Source organism: Toxotes jaculatrix, chromosome 22 (genome assembly GCF_017976425.1).
Source record: "Toxotes jaculatrix isolate fToxJac2 chromosome 22, fToxJac2.pri, whole genome shotgun sequence".
NCBI classification, from domain to species: domain Eukaryota; kingdom Metazoa; phylum Chordata; class Actinopteri; family Toxotidae; genus Toxotes; species Toxotes jaculatrix.
In genome coordinates this window covers 5,303,284-5,325,446 of record NC_054415.1, presented here as the reverse complement: position 1 = coordinate 5,325,446, position 22,163 = coordinate 5,303,284, and the positions used below count along the sequence as shown (strand labels likewise).

The 22,163-nt window shown below is 35.0% G+C and overlaps 1 protein-coding gene across 5 annotated transcripts in view; it reads right to left on the bottom strand.

The window, feature by feature from the left end:
- anks1b (ankyrin repeat and sterile alpha motif domain containing 1B) overlaps window positions 1–22,163 on the bottom strand; it is a 207,460-nt gene that overhangs the window by 19,552 nt on the left and 165,745 nt on the right. The window lies entirely within an intron of this gene.

Genomic DNA, 22,163 nt, shown 5'->3' with positions numbered 1-22,163 from the left:
TGAAAAATTGTGATCGCCATTTTTTGCAATTTATGACTTTTTCTTGAGAATGATTTATTGTTTAATAAAAAAAAAAAAAAAAAAGGAGTTAGGATGCCTGCTTTTTGTTCTCGCTGCAGGTTCACAAGAAATGCTGGATCAACAGCTACTGTGCTGGTTAAATAAATAAATAACATAAAATGGCGACTTGCTTTAATTTGCATAATTTAAAACAGCTTTTATAGAGAGTAAGAGTTCAAAGGCTTTCAGACAGGATAATAACAAGATTATGTCTGCAAAAGGTAACAGATTATCATCATCATCAGTTGCTGCCTTAAATGGAGGATAATCTGCTATCCAGTAAGCAGTTTCACAGGGAAAAACACCAGAGAGCACTGCAGGGCACTCAGGGCAGTACTAATGAGCGCATAATGATATAAAACAGCCCTGAGCACATGCATATATTATGTCATTATTATTATTACATAATCAACATGGCTTGGACAGCAGTGTGCAAGCTGTTAGTTTTCTTGTTACACAAACAAGATCATTAAGTGTATACCACGCCTCTAATGTAAAACAGTAAAAGGTATCCTGTATGAGACTCAAACACACACATGCACACAGGGGTCACAGGGGTCACAGGGGCAGGTATGGACACACTGATTGAATTAATGAGTGCTCCTGCCATAATTTGCTACTCTGTTCTTTTCTTTCAGTCAAACTGATAAGAAATGATATGCCCTGAGACAGCAAAGGATCAGGATTAACACCTGAGACTGGCATTAGAACATTTGTTGATTCCATACACAAACTGAAAGGTACATTAATACAAGAGTCTTTATGCAAGCCACGCTAAGCTAAGCACATAGGGACTTTAGCTCCATTTTCAGAGTACAGATGAGAGTGGTATCCATCTTCTCATCTAACTCTTAGCAACAAAGTGAATAAGTGCATTTTCAGAATGTCACACTTTTTTCAAAACCTGTGGGAGTAATAAAAATCCCCAATCCCAATAACAAACCAAGCACTGCACTGTCACATTCTCAGGTTTTTTGCCAAGGTAATTATTTGATAAAACATTATTACTGAGAGCTGAGAGTTTTTTTTTCTCTGACAGCCATGAAATGCAAATTCAACAATACAAGATTGTGGCAAATTTGTAATTGTCTATTGATTTTCCCCAGGCGCTCATTACACAGGCACTAACACACCAAAACACACATACACACTTGGACTCCAATGAAACCATTCATTCATTCTCTGGTCACCAGGCGTCCACTGACTGTGCCAGTTACAGGGTTTTGTAATGAGACGAGCCGGAACATGGCAGCTTTCTGCAAGGATGTTGTTTGCACCTTCTGTCACTCGTACTTCAGTATATAACAAACTGCTGCCTGCTTTTATGGGGCTGTCTCTGGAGGTCTTCCATTAAATGTATGTGCGAGTGTGAGAGAATGTGTGTGTATTTGTGTGTGTGTGTCTTCGGGGCAAAAGGTGGTAATTAGCCTCAATGTGAGGCCTTGCTGTGAGTCTAATGATTCTCCCGACAGTCTTGTTTTGAGTCAGCGCAACTCTCAGACACACATCAGCACCAAGAGCAGTGGTGTAGGATGCACATGCATTGATTCTACATATGTGTGGATAAAACTAAACACGTGAACATACCATGAATACATTTCTTCATGAACAACAATCATGCATAATGAATTGAGTTCATATGCAAATTGCATGTAAACAACTAAGGCATAGTGTGTCACGTGAGCCCAAAAACGGCAAACACGTTCTCTTGTTTGTAGGTTTCATAAATTTCAGTTCATGTCATAGAGTAAATAAGGAAAAAGGACAGTTTGAATAGTGGTTACCAGTGGGTTAAACCACTTCCTACGCTGTTCTCTTCTCTGCATGGAAACAATGTGTTTTAATTGTTAAAATTAGAAGGATCAAAGGGAAACAGAGAGCAGAGCAGGGACTAACGGGTAGTGGAACTAATTGTCGTATTATGGCCACCCTGCGCTCCCTCCACCAATTTTTACTCACTCATCTTTCCCCCTTCTATTCTCCTTCTCTCAGGCTTTCACAGCCTCTATCTCTGTCTCTCAAACACACTGTCCTTTATGGACACACAGTGTCAGCGATAGCACAGCCTCTCTGCCTCTGTCTCTTTCTACTAAAGATGACACTGGCTCGCTGAATTTGGTGCATAAAGATCATGTGATTTTGTGTTATTCAGAGGCTTTTACTAACTCGTGTTTCAAGAGCTTTTCTAGAAACAAGTGTCAGTATCATCAAACGAGAACGTGATGCACTGCTCTCCAGTAAAAAGAAAATGGCGCTTGATTTAAGGACATTCTTGAAAATAATAACGCTGATTGCGAACAAGCGACATTACCTTACTGATGCATTGTCGGCTAGTTCATCAGCAGAAACTGTTTTGATTACTGATTGTAATTTTTCAGGGAAAAAACTTTTCAAGTTCCAGCTTCTCAGTTGTGACAGTTTGCTGCTTTTCATTGTCTTATGTGATATTAAACTGGTTAAATTTAGGTTTTGGCTATATTTATCTGAAGAAGATTCTCAGAATAGTAGTACTAGATAGCAAACAGGTGAATTTACCAGACATGAGATTAGTGTATTCAAACCATTAAAAGAAAAAAATATGATCTGATGAATTTCACTCTACACTATAGAAAATGACCTGGATTTTTTGTAGTGTGCTGAAAAGGTTATGAAACATTCAGTCTCCTCAGGGGTAACAGTGCCACACCACTCCTCACATTGCTGTTTCATCACATACAAATACACACACAAACTCCAGAAAGAGCACAGTAATTGCCTTGCAGTGTGCTTAACATTTTGTGTGTGTGTGTGTGTGTGTGGGGCAGTGTGTTACACTTTGCCTTATGCAACAGCATCTACTTCAACTACAGTAGAAGCCTCAACCTCAGCCCGAAGTTCAACTGTCACCATAGCAACACAGAGCCACAGCAGCAGCAATCACCCACACACACTCATCCCAAAAAAATGTTTGTGTGTGTATTTCTGTTCATGGATGCTTAAACAGCTGTTTCTGAGCGTGGGGAAGTAGATTATATTGTTATCCCTGAATGGATGAGACTTTGAATGCAACATGACTATTATTGTTAAAACACACTTGCATTTTCACTTTCTCTGTGATGCTTGACTGCAGCATCGTCCCATTTGCATTTAAATTGTATTCATAGCAGCAGTATATACTGACAGGAGAAGTGTTGAGCGACCACAGCATAAAGTTCTTTGCAACCCTTTCTATATATTGCGATCACGCTAACGACGCATTCATTGAAGCTCAGCTCTATTCAAATCAACTCAGAGAGCTCTGATAATATAACCTTGATAAGGCAACGCTTGTAATGAATTGAGACATAACTTTTCAGGATTTACAACACTTTTGGACAACCAGGCTGCTTTTAAGGCAGGGTGATAAATGTTTAAGGTTTAACTTTGCTGTCCAGTGTCCATGGATTATTATTTTAGAAAATGACCACAATGAGGGGGTCAGAGAAGCTTTTTTTCATTTTAATGTTACTGTTTCATAACAGTAGTATTTTAAAAAATATATCAAAGCATATCAAAGCATTCAAAACTATGTAATTTATTAAGTATGTGTCAAACAGTGCATGTAAACATAGATGTCCATGTCTTTACATCTCTCTATTTGGACGGTGTCACTGAGCAGCTAAAGCTTCCAATGAGGGTCACTTACCCTCTGGTCTTGATTTTATTACTGTAGTATGAAGTGATTTGGGGTGCTGTTTGCCTCCAGTATCTGGCTGGGACGCTATGTTGGTGTCTTCTGTGACGATCAATGCGCTAATCCTGTTAACAGTCCCGTTAGCCCAGACTGAACAGGCTTGATTAACGGATTAACCACCACACATACGGCTAACGGAGCTGTGCTTTCTCCCAGCCATCTCCTCTCTGTAGCCTGCTGTGGTTACTACAAACTTTGCCATTTAAATATTTTTGTTTGTTTATGCACCTCAGCTTTTCCACCTTCAAGTTATTTGATTTAGTCCCAGTAGAATTGAGATCATTCCACTTGCCATCACAGATTGAATCCTGTTTTTTTATTGAATCACTGTCTTTCAAGATGCTGACATTTGTTTAAACTGCCAAGAAAATGACAAGAACATGCTGACCTCTTTAAAATTAAGAGAGAACACAAAGTGATGATGACCACTGCGACAAAATTACATATATTATAAAAAAAAATGGTGCAACAATAACGGCTAAGTGGAAAGCGTCAGTCACTGGGGACATTAACAACGACCTCTCTCATTCAGGACACTGGAGACAAAAAGCCTTTTCTCTCTTTCCTACTGGAGGGGAGGTTGGAAGCTGGTCGGCTCACTGGAGCATAAAACCCAGTGAGCGAACCAACAGTCCAGTCACTGTCTGTGCTCAAGCTTGCACGTAGTTTTAATGATGGAGAAGGGAGGGAGTGAACACTCTTTCATTAGTCTCTCTGCTCCTGTTTAATATACATTGACTCACCTAAATATCCCTTTCATCACCCTCATATCCCTTTTCCTTACCCCCCTTTTCACTCTGTCCATATTCCCTTGACCTCAAATTACCGCTCATCATCTGCTCTCACACGTCTCTCCTTTCCAACCCACATTGTCCTTATTTTCCCTCCATTCCCCTCTTACTATGTCCAGTTGATGAGAGGCTAAAAGAAAAAAGATAGAGGGAATAAATAGTATGAGTGTGATTCGGCCTAATAAAAGATGAGGCTCTGCAGTTAAAAGACCTTTTTCTGTTCAGCCTTGGCAACTGCATGTGATTGGTCGATCTTTGTTTGTTAGCTTTTACTGTGTGTATCTACGTTCTCCGGGCTCATGTCAATATGACCGATCACCTCTCCCCTGTAGACTATGAAGGCGTGACCCCTGCGAAATCAACAGACCTCCGCAGCCCCTCAGGCGTCGCCTGCTAATAGTGCGATTGGGGTTCAACAGCACCCATCCCCCAGCACCTTGAAGAATCCTGAATTGATTTTTCCAGATCAAAGAAGCACTGGCATACGGTTACTTAAATTGCCGGGTCAGAATACATTACAGGCCAATTGAGTGGTAATATTGATCAGCACATATCCCGTGTCTGCCTCTGTGCCTTCTTAGAGGTTGAGTACAGGGCCATAGACGCCACTGAGAACGCTAACATCATGTCCTCAGTAATACTTGGATTATGGTGGTTTTACTGACATATAGAGGAATTTATATTCTATGATTATAGGCATATCACATATAATTTTTTAAAGGCTGATTTCTGATATTTTTCAGACTAAATATCTCAGAATCAGACTTTCATGTCTGTACTTTAAATATGTAACTGGTGCCAGAAGTCTGTTAGCTTAGCATAAAGACAGAAAACAGGGCAAAATAGCCAGCCTGGTCCTGTTCATGGGTAACAAAATGTGCCTACCAGCATCTCTAAAGCTTGCTCATTAATACTTTATATCTTGTTTGTTTAATCCATACAAACACCGAACTGTAAAGACAACTATTTGTTTTACAGGGGGTTATGTGCCTGGCCGCTGGCTGGGAACAGTTGGCAGGCAAAGAGTGGAGACTCCAGGAAATGAATTCTCCTGAATTATACCTTTAAATACTAAATATAAACTAGACTAATAAATTGTACAGAGTTTGGTTAGTGGCTTGTCAAAAATTTCTGAAGTGGGTGGGGTCGTGCTCACCCACTGGGACATTTGGACTCATGAGCTGAGTATTTGTAAAATCCTGGAAACAGCCTGGTTGAGTAGTATTATTACTATAATCATATTAAATAGTTTGTGCAAGAAATTTAAATTTGAGAGCTGACATCAGCCAGTGCCCAACTTGCGGCATTAAATCTGTCTGCTAAGATGGGATATAAAAGAGGACAAAAGTCAAAAATAGCTTCCTTCTTGAGCTCAATAGGATTAGTTATAAAACAGCATTGATGAAATGTGAATGACGTGCACAGTACTCAGTGTGTGTGAAGGCGCAGAGTAAACATTTACAGCAACAATGCTTGAATCATTTTTCACCCTGATTATTGATGTTTTTCTAACCCTGAATACTTAATCACAGCCAACCACCTTCCTCTCCCGTGTTCTCTCATAGCTCCATTCCTCACTTGATGTGTGTGGAATGATTAGTATTGATTTGCCTGGATTCTCAGTAGATTACACACACACACACACACACAAAATAAGTGACTGTCAGAAAGCACACACAACTGGAAGCTCAGCTATATCTATATCTATATATATATATATATGCACACACACGCACACAACCACTTTATGGGGGGGTGGGGGTGGGGGGGTGACATTGGAGGGAAACAAGAGACCACTGGTTGCTTAGCAACCACAGAGCGGATGGGAGTTGCAGCTAAGGGTGATGTGTTAAAAATGATGTCCAACAGGGACCAATAGGATGACTCGTTTCATTGCTAAGAAAACAGGCAGCCAATGAGAGTGGGACGTTAATAAGCCCGCCTCCATGGAGACAGATACTGTACATCTCCATTAATAGCAAGAGAACTGTAACTATGACTGGAAGCACAGGCTGGGTGTGTATGTGTGTGTATGTGTGTGTGTGTATGTGTGCCAAATGCTGCAGGATCAAGGTTGAAACAAGATCTCGTCTTCTGCACACACACACATGCTCTTTATGACACACAAAGAAGCTCACGAATTGAACTGAATTCTCAATAAGATGAGAGAAAAAATGTGATATTTTCCTCTATTAATAAATACTTCAAAGCCCCAAGATGGAACTGATTTTCACACTGTAGAGGAGCACAAGCTCTCCTGAGGCACCAGGCTGTGTGTTAGCATGCATGCATATGAGTGTGTATTTATGACTGTACAATACTATCTGGGTGTGGGTGCTTCAAAGAGTTTATCCACCTCTGGTCTTTTGGAGTGTCAGACTGCTAAAAATGCAGAGGGAGATATATATTTCACAGAACACAGAAACTATAATAAATATTAAATTAAAAGTCAAATGTATTTGTTTTAAATTTCAAATGTTTGGTTTTTACAGAACCACATAAGAAAAGATTAATAATTAAAAGATGAATTAAATGTGTATTTAATAAGACCTGTGTGTAACCTGTGCAGCTTGTACGATGTTCATGTCCACATGACATAACACAGTTAAAAGGTTGACATAGCAACAGAAATAGACCAGCTCAATGATGTTTATGCTCTTGTTATGTTGTGTTGTTGTTGTCAGAGGTACATTAGGGCTTACATACAACAGCTGCTCATGGTCAGAGTCTGTGAAGTGTGCAACATACAGTACAGGTACTATTTGGGGAAAAAAAGGCCACAGATACAACATCAGGTTAATAGGATGCTTGTAGCAGCCATATGTGCATCTGTGAACTCACTGCTGAGGGACAGCTTCAGATGGGACTCTGCTGTGAAGCGGCAAAATTTTAAAATGAGAAGACCTAAATATCTGTGCTGGTCCTGTACCTGTCCCTTTCGGAGTTAGCAGTGTTCAGTGAGTGGAAAATATCCAATTATGCTAATCTAAAAGACATTAATTTAGGCTAAAATTATCAGCATAACGTTTTGTAATGCAAGAGCATCACATCAGAGCAGCAATGTAGATGTAGCCAAATATTACAACGGCCAATGAGGTCAAAGCTCTGGTGCTAAAGATAGGCTGACCAAAACCTGAAGCAAAATACCATGTCCTTCCTGCTTTGAGGTTACTCAAGATGTCACTCTTATTTATACACACATGCACATATACACAGGAATTTCAAGACCTCTACACCTCGGCCACCTTACTCAACTGTGAGGACAAATGTTTCAGATTTAAAAAAAGAAAGAAAGAAAAAAAGATCAGCTGATTTACTGTGTACAAAAACAGGTGTCCGCAAACGGTTCCTGCTTTGTGACCCAGTTCAGTCCCAAAAATAAGATGTGAACACTTTGAAAATAAACTCTCCCCTCCTCATGTAAATGACAGATGGGTGTGAGATAGAAGTGTTAATGCTATGAATCACTCGAGGCTTTGCTTAAAAAAAAAAAGATACGGCAGAACAAAATAGAATAAAACCAGTTGTGTTTCTGAAAATACTGTAAGCATAAACAAAATGACTAAATGACGGTTTAGAATTTAAACGCTCTGCATCATTACCCCAGTTACTGATAATGTTAATAACCTCTGTCCACAAAATGTCTTTCACAGGATCATCCATCATGCTGTGGTTTCTCCGGGCTGCCTCCTGACTAATGCTGGTCACTGAAGAGGAATCTATTGCAATGACTCGCCGTGGTGACGATTCGATGAACAGGAGGCTGGATTATGATTGATCGACTGGCGTCTCAAGTAAACAGCATCTGGCAGGATTTCCAACTCAATCTTTCTGTCTGTCCTGTTCCTCAGCAGCTGGGAGGAGAAAAAATACTTCTCTTTCCTCCATCCTGCTGGGACCTGTCCTGGTCTTTCCCTTCTGCAAGTTCTTCACTTGTGTGCATGCCTTACACTGTCACTGCTGCCTTGTTTCCCCTCATCATTTTCAGAAAACAAGTTCATACAGGCTAGGAATTATTAACTTACCATCCTGGGTGCTCGATTCTTAGTTGCCATCTACCAACCTCCAACTAAAGCTAAAGGGAAAATAATAAGGCAAACACTGCAGGCTCTTTGAATGATTTTGATGCAACACTGTCTTGCATGAAAGTGGGTGTAGAAAATTAAGACCACGAAAGCTTATATTAAAAAAAAAACCCTTAACGCAGTCATCATGTTGCAGCAGAGTAGCCCTCCTTGTGCTAATACATGTTTACAGTTTCTCTCATACATAGTGATTACTAGTTAAATATACAGTGTATAATTAAGTTGTCAGTCTTTACACCTGAACAGACTCTTCCCAAGTAACTTACAACATCCGTCTCTTCAGGTACTACATTTTCCCCTCTGTCTTGTCCCAGATTTAACTTCTCTTGCCATCTTCTAAGAGTATGTTAGTGCATGCAAATGAGGATAGGACACAAATTAGGAGAGCAATTGGATTCAAAAGGATTTAACCTGCAGTAGTAATACAGTAGCATTCCCCCCTCTGCTTCACTTGACTCAGTCTGGAAATAGAGACTGGCTCAAGTGAATTCCTCACCATCAGTGCTGTTTATCATGCAACTGAGAAAAGTAACTTAATTTTCCACAAAGAGACAAGAAAGAAGAGACGTTACCCTCTCTGTTACTCTTCTTTTGGAATAAAGAGACTCTGCAGCAAACTTATGTTTTATCAAAACACGATCGATGCTGCAACACTGAACTCCTTCTCTCAGGTGGCTCAAGATCAGACTCCTACACACTAAATTCACAAAAACCACTTATCTCCAACTCCTGCCACACACACACAGAGCCAGTGAATTAGCCTAGTCAGCAGTGTTGATTGAGCACCATGCAAGTGTTTCGTATACTGTGATCACCTCAGCCTCACAGAGCATCTAGATGAAAGGTGCATAAATAAAACAGCAAGCGAAGAACAAAGGGATCAGTGACCATCATAGTATCTCTTCCCTTTCGTTTCCCTTATGTTTTACACCTATCCCTTTTCTTCCCCATCCCGTCTCCCAGTAGGCTCACCTTTCCCCGAGCCTGGGCTTATTCCAAATCAAAGGTTGAGAAGTCGTCTTCAGTTTGTTCTCCTCTCCTGCGGTGTCTTTTTTTTCTCTCACAGTCTCTTCCTCTGCTCTGTACTGTAGGTTTGTTGCTGTCCAAGACAAGTGTTTCTTTTTCCCTTCTGCCTCTCTCTCCTCTTTATCCACGCTTTCCTAGCTTTACTCCTCGCCTCCTCACCACCAGCTTTTGTCTCCCTTTCTCACACACTCACTCTGTCTGCAGATTTCCAGCGCTCACCAACTCCTCCTCTTTCTTCAGCTTGCGGCAGCCAGACTACATCTCCTACATGTCTCTGCCTGAGCGCTCGCTCTCTCGATCTCTCTCTCTCCACACTCACACACTCCCTCTCTCTGCGCTCTCTCTCTTTCTACCCAGTTTACATTTCCCCCTCCTCCTCTCCATCTCGTCACTATGGAGACGCTGGGCTCGTACAGAGATGAGCTCGTGCTGGTTCACAAGGAGTGTGAATGTGTGTTTGTGTGCTGCATGAGTTAAGAACAGCAGCAGTATCGTCCACATAATATGGGAGCAGCTGGCCCCTGAAGCATTTTTTCCCCACTCTTAAGAAATAGTTCAACAGTTTGACAAATATATTTATTTGCTTTGATAGTGAGAGTTAGGTGAGAAGATTGTTAAAACTCTCGTTTATGTATGACAAATCTGATGCTACTGGTAGAAGCTGGTTAGCTTAGCTTAGCACAAAAGCACAAACACTAGAAATAGGGAGAAACAGCAAGTCTGGGTCAAACCAAGCTAATGCTTCTTGGTCCTCATGGTCTGACAAGACCCTTGAAAGTTTCTGTTTCTGGCAAAAAATGAGCACAAGTTGTGATAAAACCACAACTTGTTTTTACACAAATTTAAACAATAACTTAATGAACTTTGGAGATACTGACAGGCAGATTTTGTTAACGTTGGACAGAGTCGGGCTAGCTGTTTCCAGTCTTCATGCTAAGCTAAGCTAACAAGCAGATGGCTGTAGCTTGACCATACAGACATGCATGTGATATCGACCCTCTCATTAAATTCTTGGGCAAGAAAACAAAGTGTTTTTTCTCCGATGTCAACTATTCCTTTAGCTGATTCCACTGTCTCCTCCACATAGAATCACAGGAGTCTCCTGGATAATTTACCAGTGCTATCGGTTTATGTCATGGCCATCAGTTTTAACTATTTTAAGCTTGTTTCTGAGAAGTATGAGTCAGTTTAGTTTGCAAACAGGCTCTAATATGACACCCATAAGCCTCACTAGCTGTTGCTATAGAGAAGCCAGTAAGAGGTGTGAATCATTCTGTAGCAAATTCAGAACTCATTGTTGTTGCAGTTTGGCACCAAACACCTGATAATTACTGAATTCATACAAAACTGACCGAGAATCCAAAAGCAAACTAATTTAAACTGTTTAATATTTTAAGACATTTCTAAAAAAAAATGTAATTGTTAGGGTCTGCTTACTGAGAATCATCATTCAACTTCTCTCCTTATGTTTTCATGTACACAAGCTTGTACCCAGATATTGTCTGAGGCAGTTTCTTATCTTTGATATTCGAGCAGGGTTTTTTCAATTATTTTCGTAGCATTTTATTCCTTTGTTAGGTAGCCAGCAGTGGATAGATTAAAAGAGATAAGCGAAGAGAGTGATGAGGAGTGACATACAAGAAACATCCTGAAATGGATGCAAACTGAGGACACTGCGGTTCTTGGTCATTGCCCTAACTCTAAGGTCACCATGGCAACCAGAAGACTTTGATGCCAGTCCAAGTCTTGGAATTGCCTATAACGAAAGTCACCTAACATTATCTTTGTAGAGAACTAATGGGAATTGTACTTCTGGAGCCCTTACAGATGCCCAAAATACAGCCTTCCACTTTGCAGTTCTGTGTTATTCGTCTTTACTGTATCACATTTTTCTGTTTAATTACAAACACAGACAAGTTTAGACAGGAAATGGCTCAGAGAAGAAATTCCCATTTATCTGATTCTAATGACTCGTTTGCATTGTTCCCTTTGGCCATGTGCTTCAAAGCAATGTCATCACTGAGCAAGTTTGTGTAACATATGAATAAGTGCAGAACATTTAACCATAAAACCCAAACATCCTTATCTGGTTAAGAAATTAAACATGCTTGAAATCTGACTCACTTTCAGAATGTGATCTTGGCTTATCTATCAACTGACTGTAGGACACAGCTAGGGCACCACCAGTGCTTATGTGAGTGTATGTTTGGTGCTTTATATTAAGCATGCACATGTGTTTATGTATGAACGTTTATATTTGCATGTGTGCGAGTTCAAATGTCACATACATGAAATCCAACCCACAAAGACTGTCATTCTGACTATTTCTGTCTGATACATAGACAGACAGATAAACACCTTTTTGTTCTCACTGTTCTGTTAGTATTAAATATGAAAAAAAAAAGAAAACTCTTTGAATAAGCATGTTCCATTTTGTAAATAGTTGTGTGTTGCGCTTGTCCTAATAAAGCTTTCTTTGAATGAATAAATGTTCCTGGAAAATTTTCCTTTCCACAATAAATTCATAACAAGGACATGAATATTACTGATGAGAATTAGGGAAATTTCTGGGCATTTGAGGGGAGGAAAATCCTGTTTTCTTACTAAGCCTTACTAAATTATGACTTTTTTGGACCTATTTTGAAGCCTTACTATATACTATGACCATTTTTATGACATTTTGAGGCCGTTCTAAAAATAACTTTTTTTGCCGATTTTGACGCCTTACTATACTATGACGTTTTTTACATTACATTTTGAGGTCTAAAAAATTTTTAACTTTCTTTGGCCGATTTTGAGGTCAAAAATTTTTTTGACTTTTTTTGGCCGATTTTGGCGCCTTACTATACTATGACGTTTTTTATGACATTTTGAGGTCAAAAAAATTTTTTGACTTTTTTTGTCCGAAAAAAACGGCATACTATACTATGAATTTTTTTATGACATTTTGAGGTCAAAAAATTTTTTGACTTTTTTTGGCCGATTTTGACGCCTTACTATACTATGATGTTTTTATGACATTTTGAGGTCAAAAAAAATTTTGACTTTTTTTGTCCGAAAAAAACGGCATACTATACTATGACGTTTTTTATGACTTTTTGAGGTCAAAAAAACTTTTGACTTTTTTTGTCCGAAAAAAACGCCTTACTATACTATGATGTTTTTTATGACGTTTTGAGGTCAAAAAAAATTTTGACTTTTTTTGTCCGAAAAAAACGGCATACTATACTATGACGTTTTTTATGACTTTTTGAGGTCAAAAATTTTTTTGACTTTTTTTGTCCGAAAAAAACGGCATACTATACTATGACGTTTTTTATGACATTTTGAGGTCAAAAATTTTTTTGACTTTTTTTGTCCGATTTTGACGCCTTACTATACTATGACGTTTTTTATGACTTTTTGAGGTCAAAAAATTTTTTGACTTTTTTTGTCCGAAAAAAACGCCTTACTATACTATGATGTTTTTTATAACGTTTTGAGGTCAAAAAAATTTTTGACTTTTTTTGTCCGAAAAAAACGGCATACTATACTATGACGTTTTTTATGACTTTTTGAGGTCAAAAATTTTTTTGACTTTTTTTGTCCGAAAAAAACGGCATACTATACTATGACGTTTTTTATGACATTTTGAGGTCAAAAAAAATTTTGACTTTTTTTGTCCGAAAAAAACGCCTTACTATACTATGATGTTTTTTATAACGTTTTGAGGTCAAAAAATTTTTTGACTTTTTTTGTCCGAAACAAACGGCATACTATATACTATGACGTTTTTTATGACTTTTTGAGGTCAAAATTTTTTTTGACTTTTTTTGTCCGAAACAAACGGCATACTATATACTATGACGTTTTTTATGACTTTTTGAGGTCAAAATTTTTTTTGACTTTTTTTGTCCGAAAAAAACGGCATACTATACTATGACGTTTTTTATGACTTTTTGAGGTCAAAAAAATTTTTGACTTTTTTTGGCCGATTTTGACGCCTTACTATACTATGACGTTTTTTATGACATTTTGAGGTCAAAAAAAATTTTGACTTTTTTTGGCCGAAAAAAAACGGCATACTATACTATGACGTTTTTTATGACTTTTTGAGGTCAAAAAATTTTTTGACTTTTTTTGTCCGAAAAAAACGCCTTACTATACTATGACGTTTTTTATGACTTTTTGAGGTCAAAAAATTTTTTGACTTTTTTTGTCAGAAAAAAACGGCATACTATACTATGATGTTTTTTATGACATTTTGAGGTCAAAAAATTTTGTGACTTTTTTTGGCCGATTTTGACGCCTTACTATACTATGACGTTTTTTATGACATTTTGAGGTCAAAAAAATTTTTGACTTTTTTTGCCCGAAAAAAACGGCATACTATACTATGACGTTTTTTATGACTTTTTGAGGTCAAAAATTTTTTTGACTTTTTTAGCCCGAAAAAAACGCCATACTATACTATGACGTTTTTTATGACTTTTTGAGGTCAAAATTTTTTTTGACTTTTTTAGCTCGAAAAAAACGCCATACTATACTATGACGTTTTTTATGACATTTTCAGGTCAAAAAAAATTTGGACTTTTTTTGGCCGATTTTGACGCCTTACTATACTATGACTTTTTTTATGACATTTTGAGGTCAAAAAAAATTTTGACTTTTTTTGTCCGAAAAAAACGGCATACTATACTATGACGTTTTTTATGACTTTTTGAGGTCAAAAATTTTTTTGACTTTTTTTGTCCCATTTTGGCGCCTTACTATACTATGACGATTTTTATGACTTTTTGAGGTCAAAAAAATTTTGGACTTTTTTTGGCCGATTTTGACGCCTTACTATACTATGACGTTTTTTATGAGATTTTGAGGTCAAAAAAAATTTTGACTTTTTTAGCCCAAAAAAAACGGCATACTATACTATGATGTTTTTTATGACTTTTTGAGGTCAAAAAAATTTTGGACTTTTTTAGCCTGAAAAAAACGCCATACTATACTATGACGTTTTTTTATGACATTTTGAGGTCAAAAAAAATTTGGACTTTTTTTGGCCGATTTTGACGCCTTACTATACTATGACTTTTTTTATGACATTTTGAGGTCAAAAAAAATTTTGACTTTTTTTGTCCGAAAAAAACGGCATACTATACTATGACGTTTTTTATGACTTTTTGAGGTCAAAATTTTTTTTGACTTTTTTTGTCCCATTTTGGCGCCTTACTATACTATGACGATTTTTATGACTTTTTGAGGTCAAAAAAATTTTGGACTTTTTTTGGCCGATTTTGACGCCTTACTATACTATGACGTTTTTTATGAGATTTTGAGGTCAAAAAAATTTTTGACTTTTTTAGCCCAAAAAAAACGGCATACTATACTATGATGTTTTTTATGACTTTTTGAGGTCAAAAAAATTTTGGACTTTTTTAGCCTGAAAAAAACGCCATACTATACTATGACGTTTTTTTATGACATTTTGAGGTAAAAAAAAATTTTGACTTTTTTTGGCCGATTTTGACGCCTTACTATACTATGACGTTTTTTATGACATTTTGAGGTCAAAAAAAATTTTGACTTTTTTGCCCGAAAAAAACGGCATACTATACTATGACGTTTTTTATGACTTTTTGAGGTCAAAAAAATTTTGGACTTTTTTTGGCCGATTTTGATGCCTTACTATACTATGACATTTTTTTATGACATTTTGAGGTCAAAAAAAATTTGGACATTTTTTGGCTGATTTTGAGGCCTTACTATACTATGACGTTTTTTATGACATTTTGAGGTCAAAAAATTTTTTGACTTTTTTAGCCCGAAAAAAACGCCATACTATACTATGACGTTTTTTATGACTTTTTGAGGTCAAAAATTTTTTTTGACTTTTTTAGCCTGAAAAAAACGGCATACTATACTATGACGTTTTTTATGACTTTTTGAGGTCAAAAATTTTTTTGACTTTTTTTGTCCCATTTTGACGCCTTACTATACTATGACGTTTTTTATGACATTTTGAGGTCAAAAAAAATTTTGACTTTTTTTGTCCGAAAAAACGGCATACTATACTATGACGTTTTTTATGACGTTTCGAGGTCAAAAAAATTTTTGACTTTTTTTGGCCGAAAAAAACGGCATACTATACTATGACGTTTTTTATGACTTTTTGAGGTCAAAAAAATTTTTGACTTTTTTTGGCCGATTTTGACGCCTTACTATACTATGACGTTTTTTATGACATTTTGAGGTCAAAAAAAATTTTGACTTTTTTTGGCCGAAAAAAAACGGCATACTATACTATGACGTTTTTTATGACTTTTTGAGGTCAAAAAATTTTTTGACTTTTTTTGTCCGAAAAAAACGCCTTACTATACTATGACGTTTTTTATGACTTTTTGAGGTCAAAAAATTTTTTGACTTTTTTTGTCCGAAAAAAACGGCATACTATACTATGACGTTTTTTATGACATTTTGAGGTCAAAAAAATTTTTGAGTTTTTTTGGCCGATTTTGACGCCTTACTATACTATGACGTTTTTTATGACATTTTGAGGTCAAAAAAATTTTTTTGACTTTTTTTGTCCGAAAAAAACGGCATACTATACTATGACATTTTTTATGACTTTTTGAGGTCAAAAAAATTTTTGACTTTTTTTGTCCGAAAAAAACGCCTTACTATACTATGATGTTTTTTATGACGTTTTGAGGTCAAAAAAATTTTTGACTGTTTTTGTCCGAAAAAAACGGCATACTATACTATGACGTTTTTTATGACTTTTTGAGATCAAAAAAATTTTTGACTTTTTTTGTCCGAAAAAAACGCCTTACTATACTATGACGTTTTTTATGACATTTTGAGGTCAAAAAATTTTTTGACTTTTTTTGTCCGAAAAAAACGCCATACTATACTATGACGTTTTTTATGACATTTTGAGGTCAAAAAATTTTGTGACTTTTTTTGGCCGATTTTGACGCCTTACTATACTATGACGTTTTTTATGACTTTTTGAGGTCAAAAATTTTTTTGACTTTTTTAGCCCGAAAAAAACGCCATACTATACTATGACGTTTTTTATGACATTTTGAGGTCAAAAAAAATTTGGACTTTTTTTGGCCGATTTTGACGCCTTACTATACTATGACTTTTTGTATGACATTTTGAGGTCAAAAAAAATTTTGACTTTTTTTGTCCGAAAAAAACGGCATACTATACTATGACGTTTTTTATGACTTTTTGAGGTCAAAAATTTTTTTGACTTTTTTTGTCCCATTTTGGCGTCTTACTATACTATGACGATTTTTATGACTTTTTGAGGTCAAAAAAATTTTGGACTTTTTTTGGCCGATTTTGACGCCTTACTATACTATGATGTTTTTTATGAGATTTTGAGGTCAAAAAAAATTTTGACTTTTTTAGCCCAAAAAAAACGGCATACTATACTATGATGTTTTTTATGACTTTTTGAGGTCAAAAAAATTTTGGACTTTTTTAGCCTGAAAAAAACGCCATACTATACTATGACGTTTTTTTATGACATTTTGAGGTCAAAAAAAATTTTGACTTTTTTTGGCCGATTTTGACGCCTTACTATACTATGACGTTTTTTATGACATTTTGAGGTCAAAAAAATTTTTGACTTTTTTGCCCGAAAAAAACGGCATACTATACTATGACGTTTTTTATGACTTTTTGAGGTCAAAAAAATTTTGGACTTTTTTTGGCCGATTTTGATGCCTTACTATACTATGACGTTTTTTTATGACATTTTGAGGTCAAAAAAAATTTGGACATTTTTTGGCTGATTTTGAGGCCTTACTATACTATGACGTTTTTTATGACATTTTGAGGCCAAAAATTTTTTTGACTTTTTTAGCCTGAAAAAAACGGCATACTATACTATGACGTTTTTTATGACTTTTTGAGGTCAAAAAATTTTATGACTTTTTTTGTCCCATTTTGAGGCCTTACTATACTATGACGTTTTTTATGACTTTTTGAGGTCAAAAAAAATTTTGACTTTTTTTGCTCGAAAAAAACGGCATCCTATACTATGACGTTTTTTATGACTTTTTGAGGTCAAAAAAAATTTTGACTTTTTTTGTCCGATTTTGACGCCTTACTATACTATGACGTTTTTTATGAGATTTTGAGGTCAAAAATTTTTTTGACTTTTTTAGCCCAAAAAAAAAACGGCATACTATACTATGATGTTTTTTATGACGTTTTGAGGTCAAAAAAATTTTTGACTTTTTTTGTCCGAAAAAAACGGCATACTATACTATGACGTTTTTTATGACTTTTTGAGGTAAAAAAATTTTTTGACTTTTTTTGGCCGATTTTGACGCCTTACTATACTATGACTTTTTTTATGACATTTTGAGGTCAAAAAATTTTTTGACTTTTTTTGTCCGAAAAAAACGCCTTACTATACTATGATGTTTTTTATGACTTTTTGAGGTAAAAAAATTTTTTTGACTTTTTTTGGCCGATTTTGACGCCTTACTATACTATGATGTTTTTATGACGTTTTGAGGTCAAAAAAAATTTTGACTTTTTTTTGCCGAAAAAAACGGCATACTATACTATGACGTTTTTTATGACATTTTGAGGTCAAAAAATTTTTTGACTTTTTTTGTCCGAAAAAAACTGCATACTATACTATGACGTTTTTTATGACTTTTTGAGGTCAAAAATTTTTTTGACTTTTTTTGTCCCATTTTGACGCCTTACTATACTATGACGATTTTTATGACATTTTGAGGTCAAAAAAATTTTTGACTTTTTTTGTCCGAAAAAAACGGCATACTATACTATGACGTTTTTTATGACTTTTTGAGGTCAAAAAAATTTTGGACTTTTTTTGGCCGATTTTGATGCCTTACTATACTATGACGTTTTTTTATGACATTTTGAGGTCAAAAAAAATTTGGACATTTTTTGGCTGATTTTGAGGCCTTACTATACTATGACGTTTTTTATGACAGTTTGAGGCCAAAAATTTTTTTGACTTTTTTAGCCCGAAAAAAACGCCATACTATACTATGACGTTTTTTATGACTTTTTGAGGTCAAAAAATTTTATGACTTTTTTTGTCCCATTTTGAGGCCTTACTATACTATGACGTTTTTTATGACTTTTTGAGGTCAAAAAAAATTTCGACTTTTTTTGCTCGAAAAAAACGGCATCCTATACTATGACGTTTTTTATGACTTTTTGAGGTCAAAAAAATTTTTGACTTTTTTTGTCCGATTTTGACGCCTTACTATACTATGACGTTTTTTATGAGATTTTGAGGTCAAAAATTTTTTTGACTTTTTTAGCCCAAAAAATAACGGCATACTATACTATGACGTTTTTTATGACATTTTGAGGTCAAAAAAATTTTGGACTTTTTTTGGCCGATTTTGATGCCTTACTATACTATGACGTTTTTTTATGACATTTTGAGGTCAAAAAAAATTTGGACATTTTTTGGCTGATTTTGACGCCTTACTATACTATGACGTTTTTTATGACATTTTGAGGTCAAAAAATTTTTTGACTTTTTTTGTCCGAAAAAAACGGCATACTATACTATGACGTTTTTTATGACATTTTGAGGTCAAAAAAATTTTTGACTTTTTTTGTCCGAAAAAAACTGCATACTATACTATGACGTTTTTTATGACTTTTTGAGGTCAAAAATTTTTTTGACTTTTTTTGTCCCATTTTGACGCCTTACTATACTATGACGTTTTTTATGAGATTTTGAGGTCAAAAATTTTTGACATTTTTAGCCCAAAAAAAAACGGCATACTATACTATGACGTTTTTTATGACTTTTTGAGGTCAAAAAAATTTTGGACTTTTTTTGGCCGATTTTGATGCCTTACTATACTATGACGTTTTTTTATGACATTTTGAGGTCAAAAAAAATTTGGACATTTTTTGGCTGATTTTGACGCCTTACTATACTATGACGTTTTTTATGACATTTTGAGGTCAAAAATTTTTTTGACTTTTTTAGCCCGAAAAAAACGCCATACTATACTATGACGTTTTTTATGACTTTTTGAGGTCAAAAATTTTTTTGACTTCTTTAGCCTGAAAAAAACGCCATACTATACTATGACGTTTTTTATGACTTTTTGAGGTCAAAAATTTTTTTGACTTTTTTTGTCCCATTTTGACGCCTTACTATACTATGACGTTTTTTATGACATTTTGAGGTCAAAAAAAATTTTGACTTTTTTTGTCCGAAAAAACGGCATACTATACTATGACGTTTTTTATGACGTTTCGAGGTCAAAAAAAATTTTGACTTTTTTTGGCCGAAAAAAACGGCATACTATACTATGACGTTTTTTATGACTTTTTGAGGTCAAAAAAATTTTTGACTTTTTTTGGCCGATTTTGACGCCTTACTATACTATGACGTTTTTTATGACATTTTGAGGTCAAAAAAAATTTTGACTTTTTTTGGCCGAAAAAAACGGCATACTATACTATGACGTTTTTTATGACTTTTTGAGGTCAAAAATTTTTTTGACTTTTTTTGTCCCATTTTGACGCCTTACTATACTATGACGTTTTTTATGACATTTTGAGGTAAAAAAAAATGTTGACTTTTTTTGTCCGAAAAAACGGCATACTATACTATGACGTTTTTTATGACATTTCGAGGTCAAAAAAAATTTTGACTTTTTTTGGCCGAAAAAAACGGCATACTATACTATGACGTTTTTTATGACTTTTTGAGGTCAAAAAAATTTTTGACTTTTTTTGGCCGATTTTGACGCCTTACTATACTATGACGTTTTTTATGACATTTTGAGGTCAAAAAAAATTTTGACTTTTTTTGGCCGAAAAAAACGGCATACTATACTATGACGTTTTTTATGACATTTTGAGGTCAAAAATTTTTTTGACTTTTTTTGTCCGAAAAAAACGCCTTACTATACTATGATGTTTTTTATGACGTTTTGAGGTCAAAAAAATTTTTGACTTTTTTTGTCCGAAAAAAACGGCATACTATACTATGACGTTTTTTATGACTTTTTGAGGTAAAAAAATTTTTTTGACTTTTTTTGGCCGATTTTGACGCCTTACTATACTATGACTTTTTTTATGACATTTTGAGGTCAAAAAATTTTTTGACTTTTTTTGTCCGAAAAAAACGCCTTACTATACTATGATGTTTTTTATGACGTTTTGAGGTCAAAAAAAATTTTGACTTTTTTTGGCCGAAAAAAACGGCATACTATACTATGACGTTTTTTATGACTTTTTGAGGTCAAAAAATTTTTTGACTTTTTTTAGCCGATTTTGACGCCTTACTATACTATGACGTTTTTTATGACATTTTGAGGTCAAAAAAATTTTTGACTTTTTTTGTCAGAAAAAAACGGCATACTATACTATGACATTTTTTATGACTTTTTGAGGTCAAAAAAATTTTTGACTTTTTTTGTCCGAAAAAAACGCCTTACTATACTATGATGTTTTTTATGACTTTTTGAGGTCAAAAAAATTTTTGACTTTTTTTGGCCGAAAAAAACGGCATACTATACTATGACGTTTTTTATGACATTTTGAGGTCAAAAAAATTTTTGACTTTTTTTGTCCGAAAAAAACTGCATACTATACTATGACGTTTTTTATGACTTTTTGAGGTCAAAAATTTTTTTGACTTTTTTTGTCCCATTTTGACGCCTTACTATACTATGACGTTTTTTATGACATTTTGAGGTCAAAAAAAATTTTGACTTTTTTTGGCCGAAAAAAACGGCATACTATACTATGACGTTTTTTATGACTTTTTGAGGTAAAAAAAATTTTTTGACTTTTTTTGGCCGATTTTGACGCCTTACTATACTATGACTTTTTTTATGACGTTTTGAGGTCAAAAAATTTTTTGACTTTTTTAGCCCGAAAAAAACGGCATACTATACTATGACGTTTTTTATGACTTTTTGAGGTAAAAAAAATTTTTTGACTTTTTTTGGCCGATTTTGACGCCTTACTATACTATGACTTTTTTTATGACATTTTGAGGTCAAAAAATTTTTTGACTTTTTTTGGCCGAAAAAAACGGCATACTATACTATGACGTTTTTTATGACTTTTTGAGGTCAAAAAATTTTTTGACTTTTTTTGTACGAAAAAAACGCCTTACTATACTATGATGTTTTTTATGACGTTTTGAGGTCAAAAAAATTTTTGACTTTTTTTGTCCGAAAAAAACGGCATACTATACTATGACGTTTTTTATGACTTTTTGAGGTAAAAAAATTTTTTTGACTTTTTTTGGCCGATTTTGACGCCTTACTATACTATGACTTTTTTTATGACATTTTGAGGTCAAAAAATTTTTTGACTTTTTTAGCCCGAAAAAAACGCCTTACTATACTATGATGTTTTTTATGACGTTTTGAGGTCAAAAAAAATTTGGACTTTTTTTGGCCGATTTTGACGCCTTACTATACTATGACTTTTTTTATGACATTTTGAGGTCAAAAAAAATTTTGACTT